The sequence below is a fragment of the Tursiops truncatus genome, chromosome 11 (assembly GCF_011762595.2).
Source record: "Tursiops truncatus isolate mTurTru1 chromosome 11, mTurTru1.mat.Y, whole genome shotgun sequence".
NCBI lineage: Eukaryota > Metazoa > Chordata > Mammalia > Artiodactyla > Delphinidae > Tursiops > Tursiops truncatus.
Genome location: NC_047044.1, coordinates 81,529,303 through 81,547,940, shown reverse-complemented (window position 1 = coordinate 81,547,940; position 18,638 = coordinate 81,529,303). Strand labels below are relative to the sequence as shown.

At 41.3% G+C, this 18,638-nt stretch overlaps 1 long non-coding RNA gene across 2 annotated transcripts; it reads right to left on the bottom strand.

Moving 5' to 3' along the window:
* Positions 1–8,930: 8,930 nt before the first annotated feature.
* LOC109550184 (uncharacterized) lies at positions 8,931–18,638 on the bottom strand. Of its 2 annotated transcripts, XR_012324488.1 has the most exons (4): positions 18,003–18,638; positions 17,226–17,305; positions 12,010–14,703; positions 8,931–9,741 (listed from the first exon to the last, which is right to left on the bottom strand). It is a non-coding gene; the product is annotated as an uncharacterized lncRNA (long non-coding RNA). The 2 variants fall into 2 exon arrangements; XR_004529009.2 differs by lacking the exon at positions 18,003–18,638 and having other exon boundaries at positions 17,226–17,385.

Genomic DNA, 18,638 nt, shown 5'->3' with positions numbered 1-18,638 from the left:
TCATCGTTCTGGAATTCCACTACTTCATGATATCTTTCACGGGGGTGGGATCCACTGGGAAAGGAGCTATTGAGAGGGTGGTGACTCAAGTTGTGTACTTGTCCTGTTGAGATGCTGGTAGAATCCACATTGATGTTTCCAGACAGCATTTGAATATGCAGGTGTGAAGCTTGGGCAGGAAACAAAGCTGAAGGTGGACATACAGAAACTATCTGCACTGAGGCATTTTCTCTTGAAAATGCAGAGACCGCCCCCCCCCCCAAAATAACATACAAATATATTTTTAAAGGAAGAAGTAAGTTTCTCAAGGAGAAGTATACATTATTGCTATGCAATATGGTCAGAGGACCAGCAGCCTCGGTGTTGCCTAGGAACTGTTTAGAAATGCAGAGTCTCCAGCCACACTCCAGACTCTGTGAGTTAGAATTTGTATGTTAGTGAGATCCCCATGTTATTCACATGCACGTCTGCATTGGAGGAGTCCTGGAGTGCACCCAGGAGAGGGCCAAAGGCAGGAGCTGGAGGAACATCTGCATTTATGAGGCTGACAGACAGAAGAGACTGGAAAGCAAGACCAGGAGAATCAGAAGCTGAAAACATCGAGAGAAAGGTCTAAGAGCAGATGATAGAACACCAGTCTAGACAAATTATACTTGGGTAAGAGGGCGATATGAGGACAAAGTTAACCAATGCCTTTTCGTTTTTAGTTTCTTTTGTTTTTGTCTTTAGCAACTCCAGATTTTCTAGAGAATATTAACAGCATCACCTTTCTCTGCTCTTCTGGCCTCCATGCCCAGAAAGGATGAAAAGATCACCAAGTATCCAAATATCTGGGCTCTTCTTACCTTTTAGGGTGGCGAATTGCTTTTTGTAGGTGGGTGATGTAGGGGAAGTGAAGAGAATTTTGAGATGGGAGTAGACTGCCCTGAAAACAGTATGATTTAAAGGTAACAGGCCAACAAAACAAGTAGACTGGCTTGGGCCTGAGGACCGAGGGTTGAATAGGGAGGAATAACCAACACCTGGAGATGGGCCCAGCCAAGACAGAGAGGCCGTGAGGTTTGTGGGCCGCAGGGCCATCCATCTGCAGCGCTTCTGAGGCTTCCGGGCCGCTGGGACGCACCCACGTAGAGGTGGGGAGGGCAGAGCTGCTAGCACAGGCTCCCGCTTTCCAGCGCTTCTCCCGCAAGGGGGACTGAGGACCAAGCCCTTCACCTCTTCCCCTGAATTTTGTGGTCCAGGGCTTCTTGTGCTATCCAGAGGGGTGGAAAAAAGGAGGGTAGGGAAAATGCCCATAATTGACTGATATATACTGATATAATTAAGAAAAACAACAGGGGCTTCCTGGTGGCACAGTGGTAGAGAGTCCGCCTGCCAATGCAGGGGACACGGGTTCGTGCCCCAGTCTGGGAAGATCCCACATGCCGTCGAGCCATGGCCTCTGAGCCTGTGCGTCCGGAGCCTGTGCTCCGCAGTGGGAGAGGCCACAACAGTGAGAGGCCTGCATACCGCAAAAAAAAAAAAAAAAAAAGAACAAATGTGATATTTATTTAACTTTTACTGTTGTGGAGAAATTTATGTCTGTTTCATTTAGTTTACCCTCTATTGCCACCAGAGTTGCTTTTTTTCTGATAGACTTTATTGGAAGTGGTTTCTCACAGATTAACAGTCAATAACTCCTAAAACATAGGATGAGGATGCAGTCTCCCTACTCCGTGTGACTGAACAGAACCTCTCTGGCTAAAACTTACCTACTCCCACACCCTCACTGCAGGGTGTCCTTAGACATCAGGCTTCCCACTGTGCTTAAAGACTGACCCTGCATGAAGACCCCTCTGTCTCCAATCCTCACACCTTCCCTACTGGCTTTAGCTAAAAAACTTGACCTAACATACTCCCTTTCTTGTCCCCCCCATCAATTAAGTTCACCTATTATATGCTAATAGCATCCTTTACTTCCTATCACAGAAGTTATCATAATTAGATAGTGATTTGTCTGACTATTTAATATCTATCTCCTATAGATCATTTAATGTCTATCTTACTATCCTGTAAGCACCACAAGGGCAGGGACCGTGTCTCTTTTGTTACCCCTCTATTTCCAGTACCTATCACAGGCCCCGGCACATGAGATGCAGTCAATAAATATTAATGGAATGAAAAGATGAATAAATTTCACCTTGCATACGAGAGGATGAAGACTCATTAGCCAAGTCAAATCACTAGCAAGTGAAGTACAGAAGCATGGATCTGTTCTCACTGGTTCCATCGCCTACCCGTCCTCCACACCAGAAGGGACCTCATCTCCCTCTAGACTTCAGTGTCCTGGCAGAAGCACTGGTGCTGGACAAGGTGGTGAGGGGGAAGCAGGCACAGAGGTAGCTCTGGACTGGTCCCTTCTCACTTGCCCTTTCTCTGCTTGTTCACCAGTTTCAGTATATACTCTATGAACATCAACTCCGCACCTTCCGAAAATAGTCTGCCTGTTTGCAGAAGTCTTAGCATCTCTGGCCCAATGGCCTTAACCCTCATGTGGAAGGTCATAGAAATATCCAAAACCATGACCTCTTACTTGTCCTCCACCTTCATCTATATCATGGACTTGTTGACTGGGAAAAAAAGAAAGCACAACCTAAAATTTAAGAATTATGTTTTATTCGGTGAACTTTCGGAGGACTAAAGCCCGAGAGGCAGCCTCTGAGATAGCGCTCAGGGACAGCTCCCAAGGGGTCAGGGAGGAGCCAGGTTATATAGTTTTTGCAACAAAAACCCAGGTAGTTGGAACATCAAAAGGTTACTGTTAAGAAAACCAGACACCTCAAGTTAATGAATTTAGTGCTTTTCTGTGTATGGGAAGGTGCAAGAGTTTGGGGCTCATTGAAATCATTCCTGTGATATGCACCTGAGCTATCTAGGGCGTATCCTGCTTTGTTCCATCCTGAATCCCCTCAGGGTGTGCAGTCATGGGCGGCCGCAGTGGCTGATAGCTTGATGGCTGCAACATCGTTCGTTTACTGATATGGCCGGAGATATTCTTCATCCACGGACTCTGGTACACGAGCACTCAAGTAGATATATGGTACTCGTACAGTATTTCTCCAACGGACAGGATCACCTCTCATTCCTAATGCAGCAATTCCGTCTCTGTCCCAGATACGTGGGTTATATAACCTGAGGCTGGTCCTTGATCCACCAAGCAAGCTTGAGGTCCATTTCCAAAGCCCAGGTGTCCTTTGCCTCAAATTCCTTTCTCTTGCCCAGAGCTACATTCCTCAACAGGTCTACTCCATCTGCTATATCTGCTTACCTCCCCCTCTCTCTTCCATACCCATGGTTCCCTCATTAAAATATTTCATGGGAGTTTGGGATTAGCAGAAGCAAACTATTATATATAGAATAGATGAACTACAAGGTCCTACTGTATATCACAGGGAACTGTATTCAATATCCTATGATAAACCATAATGGAAAAGAATATAAAAAAGAATGCATATATCTGTATAACTGAACCACTTTGCTGTACAGCAGAAATTAACATAACATTGTAAATCAACTATATTTCAATGAAATAAAATAAAATATTTGTTCAAAGCTCCGTTAGGCTTAATATCTCTAAGATAAAGAGAGTAAACACATTCTTGCCTAAATGGAAATTAGTTTAACTACACTCCTTCACCTTATAATGTCATTGAAGCAAATTCTCAACGTTTGAATGGCTCGAAGTACTTTTTAATGATTCTTTTACTTGTTTGTTCTATTTATCACAACTTAGAGAAAATGCATTTTCCATACATTTTCCTTCACCTCTGTTGACCGTTTCTTGGGTTAAGAAAAAGCCTAACGTTCTCCAAACCAGCCTGCAGCACCGAGAACACATGTAGAAAGAGTGGGGAATTTTGCCTGCGGGGAGCACGTAGTTAAAGCCTGACACTGCGTCTTTCCTGTTCCAGTTGCTCCTGGAGTGTGATGATGGATCAGAGCCTGATTTAAGAGGGGCTCCCACCTTCCAGGGGGACGCAGTGCGCCGCAGCCGTGCTCTCCCTGCCTGTTCGCCGGCGCCCTCTGCAGGAGGACTCTGTGTTGGCTTTACTGTATCCAAAGTTCCCTCAAGTTAGGCTCCTGCAGTCTTCACACAACTGGAAGCTTGATCTTGTGACATTGTGAATATTAGCTGTATTTGCCCCACAAATTCCCATCTGTTTGAGGTTGGGGATTTGTTTTCATGCTGCAAAATTTCACTTAAAAAATTCCGTCTACACAGAAACTCTGGTGCTTGGCAGGTTTTCAAATTTGGGGAAAGTCCCGACATGGATATTCATGTTCAGATTTTAATTTATTTTTAAAATCCCTTGGCATATAAAAATAATTACCTTTTTGTTTTCCCTTTGTTCTAGATCTTTACCCCAAGTCTGTATTTTTATTTGATCTTCCATACTGAAGAGGAAATATTTGGAGCAGGCCTGAGCTGAAGGGTAGAAAGGGTTGTAGTGAGAGAGAAATTAGGCTCTAGGCCTCACTTTCTGCAATTTACTGTGATGCCTTGAAAAGCCATCTCACTCCTCTGGACTCTGGCATTATCTTCTGTAAAATTAAAGGACTGACCAGAATGATTCCTATGATTTCTTCCAGCTCTGAAAATTAGTCACCTTATGCTTACTCCTGGATTATGCTTCTCTGTCAATATTCATCACTTTTTTAAAAAGTCATATAATTACTTTTATCTCCTACCTTGTCTTTTGTGCCTTTTAATGGTCATATTTATGGCTCTGTTGCATTTGCTGTATTCTCTTTTTTTTTTTTTTTTTTTTTTGAGTACACGGGCCTCTCACTGCTCTCTCGTTGAGGAGCACAGGCTCCGGACGCGCAGGCTCAGCGGCCATGGCTCACGGGCCCAGCCGCTCCGCGGCATGTGGGATCTTCCCGGACCGGGGCACGAACCCGTGTCCCCTGCATCAGCAGGCAGACTCTCAACCACTGCGCCACCAGGGAAGCCCTTGCTGTATTCTCTTAAACAGAGATCAATGATTTTACGTAAAGATCTTTCAAGAAAAACAATGACACAGTCATTGTGGTCATCTTTTTAAATTAAAAAAAAAAAAGTTTTTTTTTCACCATCCCCTTTCCAAATTACATATTACTTAGCTGTTTCTTTACTCCGTAGATTCTTTAGTATCCAGCATCAGTCTCTGAACCAGGGATACTTGTTAATGATCTTTTATCATCCAACAATAAAAACATTTATTGAGCACCTAATATGAGTCAGACATTCTGCCAGATGCTATGAATACAAAGACAGACTAACCCTGGGCCCTGTAATTAAGGCTAAGAGGAAATGACCCTGTATGTTTAGAGGTTAATGTGCTGCTACCTACTCTTCATTATTCCTGCTCTATCCCAAAACTCAATTCAAAGATATGACACTGGAACTACACTCCTTGATGTGGACAGATAATCTAAGGCAGAGGAACACGATCTTCATACATAAAATATGGCTTCTGTCATATACATGTGGCAAATGAAAATTCTTACATGATTGCCACAGCTTCTTTATCTCTAAAATACGATAGTTTTTTGTGTGGACTTAGGGCAGGGATTGGACTCCATGATTCTAAGATTCATTCTAATTCTTATGGGCCTGTGGTTTGGACTTACAGCTTAATTCTACAATGCTTTCAATAATTGATAAGAGGCAAGACTTTACTTCTTCATAAAGTCTAGCAGTAATGAAACCAAATCCATGGAATCTTCCAGTGTAGGAAAACCAAATACATATCTACAGTGGTGGACTAATGGGTCAAGGTCACAAGATCAGTGGAATAAAAACTTACTCCATTGGGGCTTCCCTGGTGGCGCGGTGGTTGGGAGTCCGCCTGCGAATGCAGGGGACACGGGTTCGTGCCCCGCTCCGGGAAGATCCCACATGCCGCGGAGCGGCTGGGCCCGTGAGCCATGGCCGCTGAGCCTGCGCGTCCGGAGCCTGTGCTCCGCAACGGGAGAGGCCACAGCAGTGAGAGGCCCGCGTACCGCTAATGGCTGGTTGTGAAGATCATTATCATCTTTCAAAAAAAAAAAAAAAGTGAAATAAACAAAGTTGAAGGGATCCATGGCCAAAATACCTGCACTACAAGAAATGTTAAAGGAAGTCCTTTGGGCAGAAAGAAAATGATACCAGTTGGAAATATGGACACAAAGGAATAAAGAGCTCTACTTGGATACAGATTTCATTAGCTGATATCCAGCCTCTACCATATGAGAGGCAGCAAATGAAGAAACGGTAGAAACACATAGAAGGTCTGGTAGAAACATACGCTGATCATTCAGGGAAGGAAGAGCCGATAACTCTACACCCAGGGAAGAAAACAGGAGAAAGAAATTTCTTGGAGGAGGAGAAGAAATAATTTAAAAATTCTAACGGGATAATGCCAATGTGTGTTGGACATCAAGGAAAAAAATCAAACCACATTCAAGATACCCTTTGAGAGGGTAGGAAACCAATTATGTCTTTAAGAGATTTTTGTCTAAATTGAGTAAGATAAAATTTCATTACTAGACTAGAAAAAAATTTAAAACTGGCCCTTCTACCGTTTCTTCGTAATTTTGTGGCTATTGTTCTGATTTCCAAACCAGATGGGTCTTAGAAGGCAGGAACTTTGCCTTCTACCTCTGGACTCCCTCACTCTCAGCACGGGCTCTAAGCCTGGTACTCACAGAACAAGTGCATTTTGACCGAATCCTTGGTTTCACAAATTTTCAACTAAAATTCGGCCCTGCTACCAGGCATATTTAGACACATTTTGAAAGGTTACGCTGAAAAAACACTATTACTAGTCTATTCCTTAATATTATGAAGTTTAAAAAATTAAAAGTTTGCCTCTTGTCACAATTATTTCTTTACAGCAAATATCCTTCTAGTCTTTTAGAGCATGCCCCATTAGATGTAGTAAACCTTCTCTCACAATCCCTACAATAATGATCTTTATCCCCACCTCAGAATGATGGCTCTGAATGAAACCATGGTACCACACCCCACCCCACCCCATCCCACCTTCCCCCCCATCCCCCCGGGCCAGGGCCCAAGCACGAGGCTCCAGCCACAGAATCCCACTTCAGCTGTCCCTGCCTGCAAGTAACTGTTGACTGGTGATTGTACACTAAGAAAAGTCTCTCCACATTCTCCCAAAGACCCTGAATTACACATTCCCATTTGGAAATAATGGAAGTCCAAACAAGCAAAACAGATTTGGGGTGTACATTTGTGTAACTGATTCAAGTTACAAGAGACCAGATTCATGGGCCTTCAACCTGTACAAGGTCCTGAACTCGGAGGGGCCCTCTCTGTGCTTGGTTTAATGCTCTGCTGTCACTGTCATGAAATTCTTGATAATTTGATTTTTGACCTTGTGAATTGTAAGTGAAGTTAAATGCGACAGTGGAGCGAGCACATGAGCAGAGGAGATAAAACATGTGTGTCCATCATTCCTTAGCTCCCCATCTGCAGACAGCATTCTCCTCGTCCCATGAACACAGAATTCCAGTGGGTCTACAACACCAGGGAGTTCAGCGACATTCAAAGCTAGTGCAAGATAAGTGTGCTACATCTTTTTTTTTTTTTTTAAGTCTTGATTGAATCTGTTACAGTATTGCTTCCGTTTTATGTTTTGGTTTTTTGGCCGCAGCCATGTGGGATCCTAGCTCCCCTCCCAGGGATTGAACCCGCATCCCCTGGCATTGGAAGGTGAAGTCTTAACCACTGGACCTCCAGAGAAGTCCCCAAATGTGCTACATCTATGATTGAGTAAATGGGGGCACTGAGAGCCCCGCGAGGCCATTCTTTCCTTTGGAACCATAACTTGCTCCTAATGCAAATAGAAGGCAAAGTTGTTTAAAAAACACAAATGACCAAGAAACCCTATCATATTCTTTCCTCCTCCTGTTACCTAGCCAAGCACTTATGCTGCATATTTTGACATAGAAGAAAAGGGAAAGATCGGGCAACCCATAGTCCCTTTTCCATTCAGTCCTTACTTACTCATCAGTAAGTCAAAGGTAGAGAATGTTGGTTGAATGTGCATGAATCAGGAAGTGAAATAAAAACATTTGAAATACTTTTTTTTACCATCTCCATTGTTCTGGGAAGAACAAAATACTAAGTGTGTATAAGCTACAAAATATGAATTGCATAGTTTCAGTGATTTCACAGTATGAGTTAATTTGCACTTAATACAATTATATTTGTTCTTATATTTGCACTTAAAATTTGCATTGCACAGTATAAAAATGAATGATAAAATTCATTCAACTAATTAAAAATTTCAAAAAAATTTACATTAAATAGCAAATAAAAACCACCATAACAAGTCAAGGGAGAGGTTGAAAAAGAAAGGAAAAACTATTTTGGTACCTATTTTAGTACTTTTAATGGCTCTCTTGTCCTGTTTTTTAAACAAAGGATTCCCACATTTTCATTTATCAGTGGGCCCTGCAAATTACGTAGCCAGCCCTGAAGTGGGGAGAGCAGAAAATGATGATGAGAACGTCAAACTCTAAGCAATGACAGGAAAACATTTAAACGACTTTTTCTTCAAACAATTACAAAAAAGTGTTAAAACTACTCGTTCTAATAGAATGATATACTTGAAAAAGTTCTCAATTATCTGCATCATTTAAACACAGCACCTTTGTTTATTTCCTATGCTGTTGGCAGTGGGCTTCTGGTTATTCCAACCCAGTGTGTGCAGTAACAAGGAGTCCTACACTAGGGGGCAGCAGCTACCGTCCATCAACCTTGTGGGGCTCCAACGCCGCAGGATTAGGGTAATTCCTTACTTGAAGAGACCCGGAGAAAATGAAGATACTCACTACCGAGGAAGTTGGCTGTTTATCTTTATATTAATTTGCCTTGCTGCATTGGATTTGAAAGCGTATGAGCCTCTTACTTCAAGGACTTAAAGTGTTTCTTTGCCAAAAAAAGAAATAATAGTAAAACGTATTTTATTTGCTGGCACTCCCTGACTCATTTCTAAAGTGACAAAGTAACAATAGTTTGAAAGTTTTAAACTTAGTTTCTCTGTAAAGCCTAGCAGCCATTGGTCATTTTTATCTACTATGGATTTGATCAAAAGGAACAACTCATTTCACTGAGGCCACTTAGCAGCTGTCAAGTGATAATTTTGTAACTCATGAAGGGTGTGCAGATTTCAGAGGGAAACTGACAAGACAAGGGATTAGTAAACCATTACAAAGTCCACACTCACTCAACTTGCCTTGAATCATTGAAGAATTAGAATGTCCTAAATAGAAACAAGAATCTAAAGTCCGTATTTTTAAAGGAAATAATTTGCAAAGATGACTGTATTTGCCTAGATATGGAAGATATTCAGTTAGCCTGAAGTGAGAATGGCATTGCCCTACAGATGAGTTGGCTCAAACATATATATTGTATTCAATTGCTCCAACAAGATTTCCCAAATAAAAATTTTATAAAAAGTGGATTGAAAGTTCAATGAAGCAATATACTAGGAAACCACTGTTGGGTATTCCAGACTCTTTGGCAAGACAGTAAAAAAAAAGTATCCCAGCTTATTACAAACCTCCAGGGAGGTGCTTCTCAACGAAGGCGGTTCTACCCACGAGGGGCATTTGGAAATTTGCAGGGGTGTTTCCAGTGGTCCCAGTGATCAGAGGCACCATGTAACACAGTGAAGAGCAGGGATGGTAAACCTTCCACAACGTACAGAGCAGCTGCAAACAATGAAAAAGTATCATCACATGTGTCTCACAGCGTTTAACGCCCTGCCTTAAATTTACTGGTGAAAAAATTGTGTATAATTTTATGAGCCTAGAAACTAAGTCTCTGAAGATCATGTCACCAGCAACATCTCGGCTTGTGGAACTGAGTCCTCAATAAAATGCACTGGCAGGGGCTTCCCTGGTGGCGCAGTGGTTGAGAGTCCGCCTGCCGATGCAGGGGACACGGGTTCGTGCCCTGGTCCGGGAAGATCCCACATGCCGCGGAGCGGCTAGGCCCGTGAGCCATGGCCGCTGAGCCCGCGCGTCCGGAGCCTGTGTTCCGCAGCGGGAGAGGCCACAACAGTGAGAGGCCCGCGTACCGCAAAAAAAAAAAAAAAAAAAGCACTGGCAACAGTTTGTGTCAGTAACTCTTGACTCATGTTGATTCTATGTGTACATTTAAATATACCTTTTCAGTCTTCATTCATAATGTCAAATATAAGAAGAATCAACTTGCAGATTTTCCTACATCTCTTAAATTCCAACATTTTATCAATGTAAGTATATGACTACTTCATTATGTTTTATAGTAGAGTTATATTTATGTATTTTCATACATATATTTCTTTCCCTTTATTTCTCCTTTATATTACAGTGAAGGTATTATATATTTTTTAAATTATGTGTATTATAGACTATATTTTCTATGGATTTTGTTTCAGGGTAGTAAAGGAGGATAACAAAATATTTGTCATAAAAAGGAGGCTTTGAGTCTCATAGGTTTGAGATCCAAGGCTCTAAGGGTTCCCCTTCCATGTGTAGCTACCTCACCATCCCTCCCTCCCTCCCCACCCTACCCTTGATGTTTTCACAGAAGGGAATAGTTAGTAACAAGAAATGGTTAGTAGCTAGCCCATGAACAGATTTTTTTCTGATTAATAATTTTTTAAACCAACACTTGTAAATTAAGCATTCTCATATGATATGATATAAATATAGTATTGTGAAAAGTACATATTAATTAATTAATTTTGTTCATTAAGTATTACTAAGTAGCTACCAGGTGTTAAGACATTTTGCTGTTAAATAGCGTCTAACTAGCAACAAAATCATTGCTACCCTAAAGAAAAGCTCTTTCTGGAAAAACAAAACAAAACAAAAAAAATGGATTTAAAAGGATATTACTATAGGTGACGAAACAACTGACTGGGTGAAATTTTCCTCTGGATATATTGGAAGCATTTAATTTGTATCCTATGCATATTAGGCAGGTTAGGTCTCAATAAGCCAAAATCAGAATAGACATGCAAGAAAAAAATAAGGATAAAACTTTAATAAGATTTCACATTAGGGGGATAAAGCAATTTTTAAGGGAAAAAACTCATTAATAAAATGATGATACATTATTTTTGACACAAATATACATTTTTTAGAGTCAGAATTACATGACTGTAAAATTAGTCCAGTTTTTAAAGTTCTTTTATATGACTGTTTGGAATCAAATTCTTTATAGTAAATTTAGTGAGAGAAAGAAGTAGTCTTCAGCAATTATTAGAGACAAATTAAATGTTACTATGGGGATTTTTTTTTTTTTTTATCCCTCTGACTTGTTGCTAAAATCAGGTATGGACTAGCAAAGGGCAAAACAAGCCTAGGGAAGGGTGGCCGTGTGACTAGGAGCAAGTTGCTTAACCTCTGGGTTTCCTTATATGGTAGCACCTACCTCATAAATTTAATAAATTAGTACATGTTACGTGCTTAGCAGAGTGCCCAGCATATATAGTAAGAGACACGTAGCAAATAGCCACTGTCATATCTCTTTTCCACACCAGAAACGTGAAGATTGTTCGTGGGAACAATTGCCTAACTCAGGAAGAGCCATCGTGACCTGACTAGACTCAGGTGACTTGCCTAGTAGTCTAGGGCTCCAGATATGAGACGCCAATCAGTCTGAATGTAATTAAGGGGGTTTGACAGCCTGGGACTCCTAGGATGTTCCTGACTAAGCGATGTTCAATTGTGCTAGTTAGAAAAATGGAAGATCTGTGTGGATTTGAGATATTGGAGTGTGTCACCCAGCAACAGACTGAAGTTCCAAAGAAATCCTGAATTATCTCGTTAGTGAGGCAACTTCCTGTTAGGTGGCTATTGACTCTGACCACAGTGAACCCAAGAACTCATGATCCCCTGACCCAGAAAGACACTCACGTGAGAACTGATTAGATGGCAACACCAAGAAAACTAGTTTTACAACCTATCCAGTGGCTGCGTGTTACTCACATTGTCTGGGGCACAGGAAGGGCAGGGCCACTGCACCTCACAGGGGGCTGCTGCATAGAGTTCACACGTGGGAATGGGCTGCAGAGCCCTGTGCAGCGCTGTGGCCCCAGAAAGGGCCCAACGCAGCTGGGCTATGCAGGCCCATCAGCCCCCATGGAGGCCACATCTGTCTTCCGTCCTTCCGGGCTTCCCACAGCAGTTCATGGCCACAGAATTCACCCAGAAAGAAATGCAAATACAGGAGGTTTTAGATTATGTCATTTAATCCTTATAGCTATTCTAGCTCATTAAAATCATCCTTTTTACAGGCAAGGAAACAAAGAATTAGAGAAGTAACACCTAAGGTCATGATGCTGGTAAGTGAGACTCAAACCAGACTGCTTCACTTCAGAGTCCATGCTCTTGCCCTCTATGCTAGACTGCCTCCTAAGAACCAACTGCAACTAATGTTTGTTTAGCATTTGAATGTTCACGGAGCTCCAAACACTCGTGGACCTTATACCATACCCATTTCTTTACATAGATAAGGAAACAGACAGAAAGACATGTAAGCGATTTTCCCAAGTTTATGCAGTTAGGTAGTGGAGCCAGGATTTGCACCCCAGGCTTTTTGAATCTCAGCAGAATTTACAAGTCAAATGCTCAAATGGAACGGGGTGAGCTATGCTGAGCACCCAGCTTAAGGGGGAAGAGTTCTGAGGCCAAGACCGTAGCCTATTTTTGCCTTTGCTTTGCCTGTCCAGACAACACTTCAACATGGATAGAATTACCTGATGATAACCTGTATCCTGATTACTGCATTTGTACGTTCTAGATACATGACTTTTCTCTAGATGCTATATAGGATTGGTCTAATCTGGACATGTCTTGTCTATTGAAGATGAGTATTGGAGAGAGCACTTTTAGATTTAAGCAATATCCTTAAAGTAACATGTCAGGAATACTCCACTCCACATGGTAATCCTTCCATGGTTAGTGAGCAAGTACTATCAGTCCAACATGCCAAGACTCAGAAGAAGGTCACAAGATGAGACTCTTCCACCGCAGCCCCAGGACAAAAATCTCTGAATTGTGGGGTGGGGGGGAATGCCATTTTCAGACTCATTCACTACTGTGATCTAATAACCTAACACTTACTATGGATTTCAGAAGGTCTGGTGAGGGGAGAGTTGCTGAATCCATAGGGGATTGTCCAGCATGAGAAAGGAAATAACCAGGAGCAATCTCTGTTAAAGTTGACTCCCCTGAGCTGGTCTTGAGCCTCTGTGGTGCCTGGTCTCATAACACTGGCAGGCACCACGAGGAAGTTTTGTGAGCTCCATGAGGTCTGCAATCATAGGGACCTTAGTGTCTAAAGGAAAAAGAGAGTTATGAACATCAGTTACCTCATACCCATTTCACTACATTTTTCTCCCTACAGGGACTGAATATATTCATCTGGAAAACTATTTTTTCTCAGCTATAAAACATGATACGATGTTTCATCAGTTTATCCCTTTAGGCTCTATTGTAAAATGTATTTAACGTTATCTAGTTAATTTATTATCAATTTATAATAAATGTAGAGTATACCATTCTCTCAAGATAGAACTTCCTCAAAAAATATTTTCAAACCATGAAATAAAAGGTAATGCAATGCTTTTCTCAACTGCGTAATAAATTGTCAATACCACCCAATATTACCTATTTCCAATATTAGAGACATTAAAACTTTAGAAGGGCCATTCATTTCATGAATGAATGAGTGAATGGACGAATTAACTAATTTAAAAACATATTTACTGAATGCTAGGCATGGGATATCCGGATTAATAATGAACCAAAATCCAATAGCCCACCTGGTCAATAGAATCAATATAATTTCATGAGCAGGAATGAGAAAGGTTAAGTACATCGGAAGTATTCTAAGTGAAGACATTTGGGGAAAATTCAAAGATAGAATTTAGGAGACATTATTTTTGCCCCATTCTGGTTCAATTACTTTGTTCTCTGTGTGAGCTGGAGAGCACACGTTCTCCCCGTGTGAGAGGAAGGAGGCAACATACACTCCAAACCAACCCCATGTGCTTTGGGCAGAAAGTATCAAGGTTAAGACAAAACAACTACAGTTTATTGTAAACCTAGGTCCAAACTGAAGGAAAAAGATTCCTGAAACATGCCTTGCATGCTTGATAACGGTGCTTTGGAGCTTGACAGATGTAAAGATGGGCAATTCGCTTTTTACCTTTGCCAACGTACATATTCCCCAACAACCAGAAAGAAGAAATGACTAAAGCCGCAAATGTGGGGAGGGGAGTGAGTATTAAAATTCCAGAGGTCTTGCAGGCTGATGCTAAACCCTGTGAGGAAAACCAGCACGTTAGGCTTCTTACCACAACAAACTTCCCAGAAAAGGAACGCTGCTCTCCAAAGGCAGGCGTCAGAGAGTTTGCTGGTGAGAAAGGAATGGAGTCACACTGACCTTCAGAGTGGCCAGGACCGTGGCACGCCAACTCACCAACCTGCTAACCCATCCCTCGAAACCGGGTGATCTGGGTTCCAGCCGGGTCAACTGTACGAGAAGAGGCCTTCATCAACAGGTAAAGGGGCCGCACAGCAGGGGTGATCCAAACGACCACTCTGATGAATGGGGCTGGGTAGTGGGCGACAACGGCCGAGCACCTGACTTCGCAATGTCCTAAATTTCTCAGGACTCTAAAATTAGAATAAAGTTGATAAATTCACACATATGGTCCTCATTTCTCTAGAGACAGATGCTACTTAAATTAGGTAGAAGTAAATGGAATGGCTAATATTTACCCTATTTGAAAAGTCATTTAAGGAAAAGTGTATTTAAGGATCCCCATTAGTTCTTAATTCGGGTTATAAATCTTGAGTAAGAAAATCTGCTCATCACATGGTATCAGTGGGTACGTGACGTCCACATGACTTAACAGCTGGTGATGTCAACCTCGATCACCTAGTGAAGGTGGTGCTTGCCAGGGTTCTTCACTATAAAGTTACTATTCTTTCTTTCCATACTAACTCGGGACGTGAAGCCTAAGCCCAGTCCACACTCAAGGGGATGTTTTGTTCACTATTTATTTTGAAAACATTTCAAGCTTCTAGAAAAGTTAACAAAAATAGTGTGATGAATTCCCGTATACACTTCATCTAGATTCTCCCCAATAGCATTTTCCACATATACTTTATCAATCTCTCTCTCGCTCTTGCTCCCTCTACAAATCTACGAATTAATACTATTTGTATTATTATTGTTTTGACTAAACCATTTCAGAGTAAGTTGTAGACAGCTTTATCCCAAGTACTTCCGCATGTATATCCTAAGAACAGGAGTTCTTTCATAATCACATTATAATGATCAATTTCAGGAAATTTTACATTAATACAATACTATTATCAAATATATAGTTCAGCATTTCTGCTTTTGTCTATGATGCAGTGTCTGGTACTAACCCTCTTGCTTTAACTATAAAGCTAGGCAAAATGTCTAAGGCAAGTGTTTTCAGACATTGGAGAAGCAGCAGCACAGGACAGAGCCGGCAACGCAAGACTGCAATCAATCCCTGTAGGCAGGGAAACCTAAGAGGTGAGCCTCATGACTCCTGGCTGTCTGCCTGGGGAAATTCTCCTGACTGCAGTGTAGCAATCTGGAATCCAAGCAGAGAGCGGCAGTCCCTCTGAGCTAAGGAGGAGGAGATCAGGGGTTAGGGCAGCTGAGCACTGGAATCTGCAAGGCAGGGCCTCAGAGAGACAGGAGCTGTGCAGTTTATATAAATATCATCATGAGTTCATTCTAATCCCTCTAACTCTGATCTAGTATCACAAGGCTTTCCCTAGTTTTCTAGTCCATACTTCTGGCTCTTTTTTAGAAACCCAGAGCAGACTGGCAAGGTAAGTCACCACTTGCATTGTCAAGTCTCTCAGCTGAAGAAGAGTGTGCCCGGGGTGAGGTGCCAAAAAGCGGGACATGGGGCAGCCATCACTTGTGTGAACCCCTGAGAATGAATGATAGAAACCCCAGAAAATAATGGATTTGTTGAGAGAGGGCACCAAACATAAGTAGAAATTTAGGGGGTACACGATAACATGTTTGTCTTCTAGAGCTCCAATTATTATATTATTTAACCAAAAGTCCAAGGTATTTAGTTGTAGTTTATTTTTTATTTAATTCAATAATTACTTCAACCCAGCTTCTTCATTTTTGAACTCTTCCTTTTGACTCATTTCTTTGTTGTCTGGTGTCCATCTTTCAGTAATTTTTTTAGGACAGCTTCATGGATTTGGTTTTCCTTGATTCAATGATTTTCAGCCTTAGCTGTATATTGTAATGACATCGGGAGCTTCTGAAAAACTGGCCATCCTCCCAGACCAATTCTGTCAAGTTCTCTGGGGGTATGATCCATGCACGTTTTAAAAAAAATCCCTCAAGTCGTTCTAATGTGCAGACAAATATCTCCAATCTCAATTAAATTACATAAACAGGCTTTCTCAGAAAAAAGAAAAAAAAAAAGAAGACCAAAGAAAATTGCAAGCAAAGTTCAAAGAAGCAGCCTAGAAAACACCCGAAAATCTGGTCAAACGCAGATTCTGATTCAACAGCTATGGAATGGCAACTGAAATTCTGCGTTTCTAATAAGCTCCCAGATAATGCCAATGCTACTGGTTCTGGGTAGCTTCTGGGTAGCAGTGGTACTCCTCTGTCTTCTGTAGTAAATACTGCTATGGAGGAATCTGGAGCTACCTGAACTTTTTAACCTTTTTTTTCCCTCTTGTGTAGCTTGATTCTTATTCCTGGATCTCCATATGATTCTCTTCTTTGAAATTCAGATTTTGGTAGGTTACCTGTATTAACAAACAATAGAATGAAAATTCCCACTTTGATATTACATTTGCTTCTGAATTTTGTTTTGTTTTGTTCTAGTGACCAAATCCACAGCAGTTCCAGCTCTTTCTGAGGATGTCCCGTAGGATAGGCATGATGCCTGGCCTACAAAGTGGGTGAGATTCCTGCTTCCTCTTTTGCACATTCATTCTTACAGTAAAATGCCCATCACTTGAGGTAATTGGAATAAGTTTGTTCCTTGCAACCAAAAGAAATTAATTAAAACAATTAGAAACCATAGATTTAAAGATATACAATATGAAACTAAAGATTGCACAGAATGCTGTGTCAAAAAGGCAACATGAATGCAAAATACAAAACAAGTACTTACAGTGATGGTCGGCAGAAGTGGGGCAGGGGCAGAGAAGTTTCCTTAATTTCAGTGTGCTTCTTACAAATAATTAGACTAGACTGATTGACAGATAATAAATAAGAAAAAATGTAGAAAAGTTATAGTGTCAAAAAGGAATTGAAGAGAGAATAAAGATTAAAATGTGACGCCAGAAGATTCTGGAAGATTTAAAACCAATTAAAAGCTGAAAACTGAGAAATAAGAAAATCTTAAAGGAATAGTAAGGCAAAATTTTAAACCAGGAGAATTACAAAAACTCATAAAACAGAAGTACAACATGGACTATAAAAGAAGCTGACTAAAGATGAGAACAAGAAAATAAAGTTTGAAAGGATACCAGAAGGTTAAAATAACTTGTTAAAATTAAAATAAGAGTGAAGTTATTTATGAAATAATTTTAAACAGATGAAATTCAAAAGAAGAAAAGGTTGAAGGTGAATAGGGTAATAAGGAAGATATAAAATAGAATATGAGAGTAGGATTAAAGTTAAGTATAATTAATTTATACAGACTTTAATATACCATCAAAATATTTTTTTAAAGGTTTAAAGGTTAGAGGAAAAGAAAATAGAAAAATGTCTCAAAATATACAAGGAATAAGAAAGCTTGGTGCCTATCGTCTTTCCCCAAGGGACAATCTGCTAATGCAGTGTGGTGTCCTCAGGTGGAACCTGAGGGGACAGACAACAATGTGACACCTTGGACGTGGAGGCTTCCCCATTGCTCCCCTCAGCAAGTGCCAGAGGCCAGACTCACCAGCAGTGATCAGAGAAGACAAGTAGGAGGTATTAATACAGCAAACTCACAGCTGGACGGCACTGACCTGACCCAGGAGGAACTCCCTAGCCTGCCAGCCACATTCCCTCCTGGATTATCTCCTCCAAATTTAGCCCACTCTCAGAGTCAGGGGAAACTACTCTCTCTATATCAATAACCCATGAAGCATCAGGTGTCAACAGTTGTCTTACGTCTCTAGACAATTTTTAGGAACTGTGGTACAGCCCCCAGATTAAAAAAAAAAGCGTTTATTCGATAAATGCTTATTGGGCATCTTGCCTGTCCCTGGCAGTGTACTAGACTCCAGGAGTACAATGATGAATGAGTAACAGAACTCCCTTAACAGAGATCCAGACCCACTGTGTGGAAAGGGTGGTGGAGTTTTAACAGTTATCAGTGGCACAGATAGAAGGGCTGGCTCTGAGCAGAAGGGCTACATTTCCCTCTGCAGTGGTAGGAAGGGAAGCAAGGGTGTGGGAGGAGGGAGGTAGGAAGGGTGAAAGTTAGGGAGATGATGCCCCATGGTTTGAATTCTCCTGATGAAGTAGGGAGACTGGGGAGATAAGCAGAGGTCTTGAGGTAAGTGGGAGAGAGGTCTGGGAGGGTCATAAAAGA